Source organism: Pipra filicauda, unplaced genomic scaffold (genome assembly GCF_003945595.2).
Source record: "Pipra filicauda isolate LSUMZ 115617 unplaced genomic scaffold, ASM394559v2 scaffold212_size3012638_pilon, whole genome shotgun sequence".
Classification (NCBI taxonomy): Eukaryota; Metazoa; Chordata; class Aves; order Passeriformes; family Pipridae; genus Pipra; species Pipra filicauda.
The window spans coordinates 2131193-2139132 of NW_024104324.1; positions in this window are offsets into that span (position 1 = coordinate 2131193).

A 7940-nucleotide genomic window follows, 5' to 3' on the forward strand; every position below is an offset into this window, starting at 1 on the left:
ACTGAAGGTGAGGATTTTAAAATGTGTCTCATAGCCCTTCTGTACTCATGACAAGATGCTCTCCTGTTCCTCATTCCTTCTTTTTTTTTCTGCTGTTACATCAGCTTTCCTTCCTGTTTTAGGTTAACTACAAGTACAGATTTGCCTCATAAGTATTTCCAAGGCTGCTGCAAGTATACATTCCATTTTTACCTTCACTTCTCACTACACCACTGCTTTGTTTGCCCATATCCCAAATTGCTCATATCCCAAATTGCCATGATATCAAAGATTCCTGCTAAAAAATACTTTCTTCTTCTACCTCAGCATCAAGTGTTCTCAAAGTTAGTCTAACCCAAGTCTCAAGACACCAATAGCTTTGACCTAGTGATGAGATTAGGAAATACTTTCCTATTAAGTATTAGAAATAGCAACAAATTTACATAACTTGTGGACATCTCGGAGTTCCTTCTCTCCGGTCATACTTAGCACTCCCATTTTAAGAAAACTACAAGATGTAGTTTACATTGTAAAATTCGCATAAACTGAAAGGCAGTTTTTAGATCCTTTAGAGAGATTTCCAGAGCTTTACATGTAAATTCTGCCCCTCTGTTAGTAGTTGGAAGGACGTGTATAAGAGTGTGGGAAAAATAGTTCTGTAGCTTTTAAAAATAAGATTTCAAAATTAGAATGAAGTCTCCCTAGCCCCTCCATAAAAGTTAAATGTAAGAAAAAACACGGTGAGTCATTATGGAGTTCTTTTTTTCTTGCCTTTTTTTTTGGGGGGGGGGGTGGAAAAATGCACAACTCAGTTATACTTTGTATTGTAAGATTGCATAGAGAAAATATTAATGTCACCTACATGGTGCACTGAGTCCTGCTCTTGAATTCCCACCAGAACTGACATTGCCTTCAGAGCAAGTGAGATTAGGCCCTTGGGGTGAAGGGTGAAGGTTTTATTTTGGTGTTAGTGTATTTGTCAAATATAGGAACAAAGTCACAAGTCTCTTTCGTTTATCAAGATAAAATTTTTGGTCCAGGTCAATGATAATAGTTTAATAATCTTGCACAATCTCATTTCATTTTTGTGGTGTGGGTTTTTTTTTTTTCTTTTTTTAGGTTTTAGGGGTTTTTGTTTGGTTTTTTGGTTTTTTTTTTTTGTTTTGGTTTTGTTTTTTGGGGGTTTTTTGTCTGTTTTTTGGGGGGTGTTTTTTTTGTTGGTTTTTTTTTTTTTTTTGGTTGGTTGTTTTTTTTCAGCAAACAATTATACAATATTGGACAGAAAAGGCACTTTTAAGTTTTTAAGCATCAGAAGCACCTTTTTTTGAATGTTTTCTGCTTTTTCCCTATACTTTGGCTTAAAGCCAGTGTTTTAATGTTTTTCTGCCACATTCATATTTCATTATTTTTCTGTGAAAAATGTTACATGATACAAATATTCTTCATCAGCTCTGTGTTTTTTTCGTTATACGGTTCTCTTTATCCTGAATGAGGTGGTTTGCTTAACTAACGTTGTTTTTCATTAACTGCTTGACAAGAACAGCAATAAGGAAAAATAAAGATGTGAAAGCTGCCTGGTGAAAAGGTATTTAAAAGAAAACTTTGTCCCCTGTCCAAATAGCAGCAAAATTTTCCCCCTTGATAATGTCTTATCTTCCTGCCTGGTTTTGCTATGCACCCCATTTTGCTCCCCATGCTCAGAGCTCCATCTTGTTTTCTAGACACATTTAAAAAGTGCTGGTGGTGGTAATTTTAAAAATTTTAAACCTTCCATTGGAAATAAAAGATACTTTGAAGCATCCATAACAAGTAAGTTTTAAAGAATATATTTTACAAGCTCAACAAGCTCTAGATGCCTCAGATTTAGCTGTTTTGGGGTGTTTTCCTCTGGTTCTTTCCATAAAATCTACTGCAGGAATCTGTAGTCCATCATCAGTCTGCAGCAACCTGTTTTTAACTTTTCACACACACCCACCAGCATTGTTTTATCTCCACTCTACTTTCCTGCCACTGCAAAATTCCTGGTGGTAGTTTCAGGTCCTGAACACACTTAACTGAAAGAGTAAAACCTCCTGGGTTTTCTCTTGACAACTCCAGCTTCTACTGTCCTCAGAGCCTTCCTTTCTTTTGGGTTGAACTGGCTCATGCATCTGCCTTTCTTCAGCACCTCAGTGTGCAGGGAAAACCTCAGGATTCAAAGAGATGGCAACTTCAAAGCCAGCTCAAAAAGTATTGTAATTCTGTACAGAAGTCATTTGGACAAGTTATAAAGCTATGAGTTACTGACAGCTCACCCCTTTTCATTTTGGTACAGTCTTGTAAAAAAACCAGCACCATCCACATTTACCTGAGCCGTCAGTACCATGCACAGAAAAATGAAGAAGGAAGGAGATAAAGGAAAGGAAGGAAAAAGAAGACAAGATGCATGCTCTCTAAGACATTTCTTACTCCTCTGAACCTCCTTCAGCTTTTAATTTTTCTATATACTTAGCGCCAGGTACTACAGGAGATTGTATGTACTGGGTACTTGTTTCAGGGTGAAGAGTTACATCAGTGTAAGTAGTAGAAGGTTCTGCAGACAGGTTACTGCCACCACGACAGAGGTGACACACATGGATAGTTTGAAAAATCACATTTTGTTTCAATTGACCCCAAAGGATACTAAACTTGGGCCTTGAATGAGAGACATTGATCTTTTCAGTTTCACAGGATCACAGAAGAACTGAGGCTGCAAGGGATCTCTAGAGATGGTCTAGTCCAAACCCCTGCTGAGAAGTGGGGTCAAATAGAGCAGGTTGCTCAGGGTTGTGTTCAGTTGGGCTTTGAATATCTCCAAGGATGGTGACTGCACAGCTTCTCTGGGCAACCTATTCCCATATTTGACCAAAAGAACTTCTTTGCTTATATTTAAGTAAAAGTTTATGTATTGCAATTTGTGCCTGTAGCCTCAAGTCCTTTCACTGTGCACCACTAGAAGAGCATTGCTCCGTATTTTCTTTTTTTTTTCTTTTTTAAATTTTATTTGTAATTTTATTTTGCAATTCCTGGAATGTTCAGTGTCCTTATTAGACTTCAAGTATTTGTTAATGCAGTCTGAAATCAGCAGTGCTGCTTATAGCACAGGAAGACACATGATCCTTGAGGCATTGTAGCACCCTGGTTTTGGAGAACTCTTGCAACCCACCTCTCAGATATGCTCCATATAACATCAGCAGATAATGGTCAGTACTCAAGATCATTAGCCACTCAATCAATGTTGTGTTTTTTACTGTTGTGTGGGTTTTGTTTTCTTGTGATGAACTAGTAGTTGGCTGTTGGGTCGCGGTCTTTATATGATAAAGAAATGCAGTCCGCTCTTCGTGAGGTGGAAATCAAAGAGGTTTATTTCAAATTCGGCGCTTCCTTTTATCCCCTAAAACCATGTGACCTTCTAACCAATGGGGTTGTCTGTCCCTGCACATGTCCCCTGGTTCCCCTGCCCCTGGGACACGGCTCCTACAGTTGGCAGCTTCCAGGAACCGTAGTTGTCATTGCTGTACTAATCCAACTTCGTGTATAGTATTTAGTCAGTCATGGCTAGGCTTCGCGAACGAAGATCTGGGAAGGCTCTATCCACATTTGCTACAGGCACGCTGGTGGCTTATGAGGCCAATACGAGACAGACATATCCGATTGCAAAAGGCACAGCAGAAAGACTCCTTAGATGGTGTATTCTGCAATATATGGTTCTTTCTGCGTTGCCTTTTTTCCTCGAGGGTGATCCTGCGTGTGTTCTCGAAGGAGAACTGCGTTATAGATGGTGTGTCTCCAGGCCTCCCGATTTGAGGCCAGAGTAGACCAGTTATGGTGATCAATATGGCCGAGGCTGAGATGTTGTTTCAGGGAGTCCTTGTATCTTTTCTTCAGGGCTCCTCTCATGCGGCAGCCAGTGGCAAGTTCACCGTAAAGCAAAATCTTAGGGAGGCGGTGGTCCTTCGCCGGCGTGGCCTTGTGCCCTCGTGAGAAAGGAGAGAGAGGAGAGTGGAAGCCTCGGAGTACACAGAGGTTTGCCGGTCTGGTTTGGGGAGGGGGGAGGTGAAGGGTACCAGGCAGGCTGTGGGGGTCCTCGGACTGGAGGCTGGTCAGGTAAGTAATGCGTGGGAAGATATGAGGAAACACGGTGCGGGGAGGACAAGATCAGGGTGGATAATAGTTTCCTCTGGGGCTTGGAGATCTTGGCCGGGCTGGGGCCTGGAGAGGTCCTCGAGCCCTAGGTGGGTACGGTGGCCAGAACAGTTTTGCTCGTTTGTTTGTTTTTGGCTCACCTGCGGCTACTGCCCAGGTTTGGTATGTCCTGGGATTATTTGTTACATCCTGAAAGGTGGGTCAGGACAAAGGGCTGATCCTGGGTGCTTCGCTGGGATTGAATATAGACAGATGGCAGAAAACTAGGTAGTGTAAGACTTGACCTAATCGTTTTTAATAGTAGGAATGCAGCCTGCATACCCCTATGTGGTTGCGAGCTATGCTGGCGATGGTACATGCCTTCGGTAGGGTCGCCCATGCCAGACAGGTCAAAACTGTAGGGTCGGACACAATAAATCTGTATAGTATTTGGTTGCATGATATTTATATAATGAGCTCTTTCTCATTTTGTACAACAGAACTAATTGTCCTGACCCTTATCTCAGTTGCATCTAGCCAAAACTAAGTAACTGCTCTCTTAAAAAGAATTATTTGGCAAATACAAAAGTGGTGCTGTATTTTAAGAAAAGGAAGGTCACACAAAACAAGTTAATCTTTCACAAAGTACAAATGAATGAACAAAATGATCAATGCTTGTTTTCTAAATCTTGGATAGGTTTTTTTTTAGTCTTATTGCTGCCCTCTCCAGTTTACATTAAAATGAGAGGAAGAAATTTGAAGTGTGAAACAAGTGTGCTTTTTACAGCCAACATCTACAACCTTCTCTCTTGCCTCTAGCAGGGTCAACACACCCTCTTCCTGATTTGTTTCACCTAGCCTTTCAAATTCACTGATTTGGAAACTTCTGATATCCTATTTTTTTCCTCTCATTCTCACACAAACTATTTGTCTAATGTTTAAGAAGAAAGATTAGCCCTCCCATTGTAAACCAATACCGATTGCTAAACTGATAATATTTACATATCTAGTTAAATATGTGACATGGATTGCTTTTAAGGTATTTTTGTTTTTGTGTAAAGAAGGCCGGAGAGGAAAAGAAAATCTGTAGTTGATAATAAAGGGTTCTCTTGCTAACACCTGTAAAAGACTTATCTAGAACTAATGAATGAGTTCTGCCAATTCAAGATATCAGGTTTTCCTTGTTATCTTCATTTAGAATGCCTTATTAATCAATTAAAACAGGTGAGGTCTTGAAGAGAAAAAAAAAAAACTCAGGAAGAAATCTAAACGGGGATTTACAATGCCATTAAAGTAATTCACTAAGTAAAATGCACTAAAATGTTAATTAGCTGTGTCATTCTTTCCCAGAGCCCTTCTCCTAGCTCTTTGCAGCTCTGCACAAAATGTGGTTTTAACTTCACCTTTATAGTCCTTCATAATTTAGCCTCCTTCATAATTTAGCCTCCTCATCTCCAGCTGATCTAGCATAACTGCCACTATGCCTGACCTTTACGGCCCACTAGCTTCTGCTACAAATGTTGTCCTCTCTCCTTAGATTGCTAATTAAACATGAGTGAAATCTCTGATCCCAATTTGTGTATGGACTCCTACAAAAGGCGTTTAAAGCTTCATTATGAGCATAAGGTTCTGCTTGCTGACCATGACTAGGAACAAGCAATGAGCTCTGTGTACACCTCTTTTCTCTGTTTCAGTTTCCGATATTTTTAATAATTATTGTTTTCTTTGCTGTATCACATCCTACTTCAGATTCCACTGAATAGAAAACCAAGCAGCTAACAAAGCTACACCAATTAATCTGGTGAGATTTATAGTGCTCTCCTCCATTTGTCATCTGCTTGTGTCTTTGAGACTGAGCACATCAAGGAAGGATTTTCTCTCATCAGTCATTTTGCAGAGTGAGGGAGTTGCACTGCCACCATTCCAAACTAATTTCTAAGTTATGGTCATTAATCACCCCAATTTCATTAAACAGGTTTTGTTGCTAGGACAAGATCATACAATTTCTTTTTCTTACTGTCTGAAAGGATGCATGAATCAGTGGGACTAATCCTCACTCTAGAAATGTTTAGCCCTTTAATTATGCACGGAAAATACAAATTATTATTATTTAGTTTTAAAGCTGATGATTATAAATGAAGGTTTTCTCCTTCATTCCAGATTTCATGGCTAAGGGTATGAAACTACCGTTCCAAAAATCCTCAGCCTTTACAAAGGAGTCATATTACACCTATCAGCATAGGATGTGTGTGGACATCTCAGTAGTCCGTATCTTGCAAATTATAGGCAACACAAGAAATAGAAACTTCTGGGAGATAATACCTATTAGTTGAGCCAGCATGGTGCGATTTCACACCTGCCAGCACAGGCAATGACTGTGAATGCGTGTCCTAACTGCTCTCACCGCTCCCTGGGGCCAGGAAACAAATCTGCAACTCCTATTCATGCCGATTGTCCTACAAATAGCAGGGCTTCTCTAGCTCTCCTGCATATGCATTTCCCTGGGTTACAGACGCTAGACCTGATGCTGGAAAGTGTTGAGCTCTCGGCTTCCACTGAAGTCACCGGACAGATCCCAGTAGCACTAGGCAAGATTTATCCCTAAAGTTAATGTTACATTTTAAAAGAAAAATAGTCTCAGATTGAAATGAACAAGGCTAAATACATAAAAATAAATAAGAAGTATAAACTGCCACAGTCTCAACGAAAGCCCAAGGGCAGCTATTTTGTTTATTAAACTAACTTAGCTAGGTTTCCATGAGGAAATAGATACTGTGACTCAATTGACAGTTTGATAAACTATGAGTGTAAAACCTCATCCTCCTTAGGTGTAATCAAAGCTGATTAATCCATTTTGTAGCGTGCTTATATTAGAGGGATTTGTAACTCATCAAAGAAAAATTGTAATTTTACTTTTTGATTTTATAGTCAAATCCTAGTCCATCTTGGATGGTCTCTACATATTGCTACAATATAAATACTAACTAAAAATATTTTTCGAAAGTGAAAAGAGCCTGTATGACATAATCTTTGGAATTTAGCTCTGTTGGTTATCAAAGTTGCTCTCCAGCTATTCCCTGCAGAGGAAATTCTCCCTACACGTCCACACATACATACACACACACACACAGTGAGCCATTTTCAAGTGGCTTTTTTTTCCTCCACTCAAAGTTTAGTCTCTGACTTCGAGAGGCTGAACAAAGTACCCCTCTTAACCCTGCGTGACTTCTATTGTCAGAAGTGAGCTCAGCAGCCCTGAAATGAAAGGTTTTAAGTGCATTAGGTTGAAACCCGAGTATCGGGAAATACGTTCGGAAAAGCAGATCTGCGAGGGTGAGCTGCAGTCTAGAGAGCACCGCCAGACCAGCAATGTACAGTAGTGGGGGCTTTTAGAGAAGAGTTGCACCAATGCTTAGAGGATAAGATAGAAATCCCAGTTTAATCTGGTGCCTTTCTTCACAGAACCCAAGTTCTCTCATAATCCTGACACTTGTCGACAGTGAACCCCTTAGACGCTCACATTTGGATAGGAGATTACAAGCGTTGCTGCTTTTTGCCTATAACATTCTTGCTGTGGAATAGAAGTCTAGTTACCACACTCCATTCAGGTGTTTGTACCAGGATCTTAGTAAAACTGTTCCTGAAATGCCAAGATTGCAGGGAGGGCAGCATAAGCTTATCCATGGGATAAGTACTTACGGTCTGTAACAGCAAATATGTCTCGTGAGAGAAAGCAATTGCAAATCCTCTGAACAACACAAAGCACTCCGTGGAATAAATTACTTTGCAGAAAGATTGCGATTCTTTGGAAAAGCAGA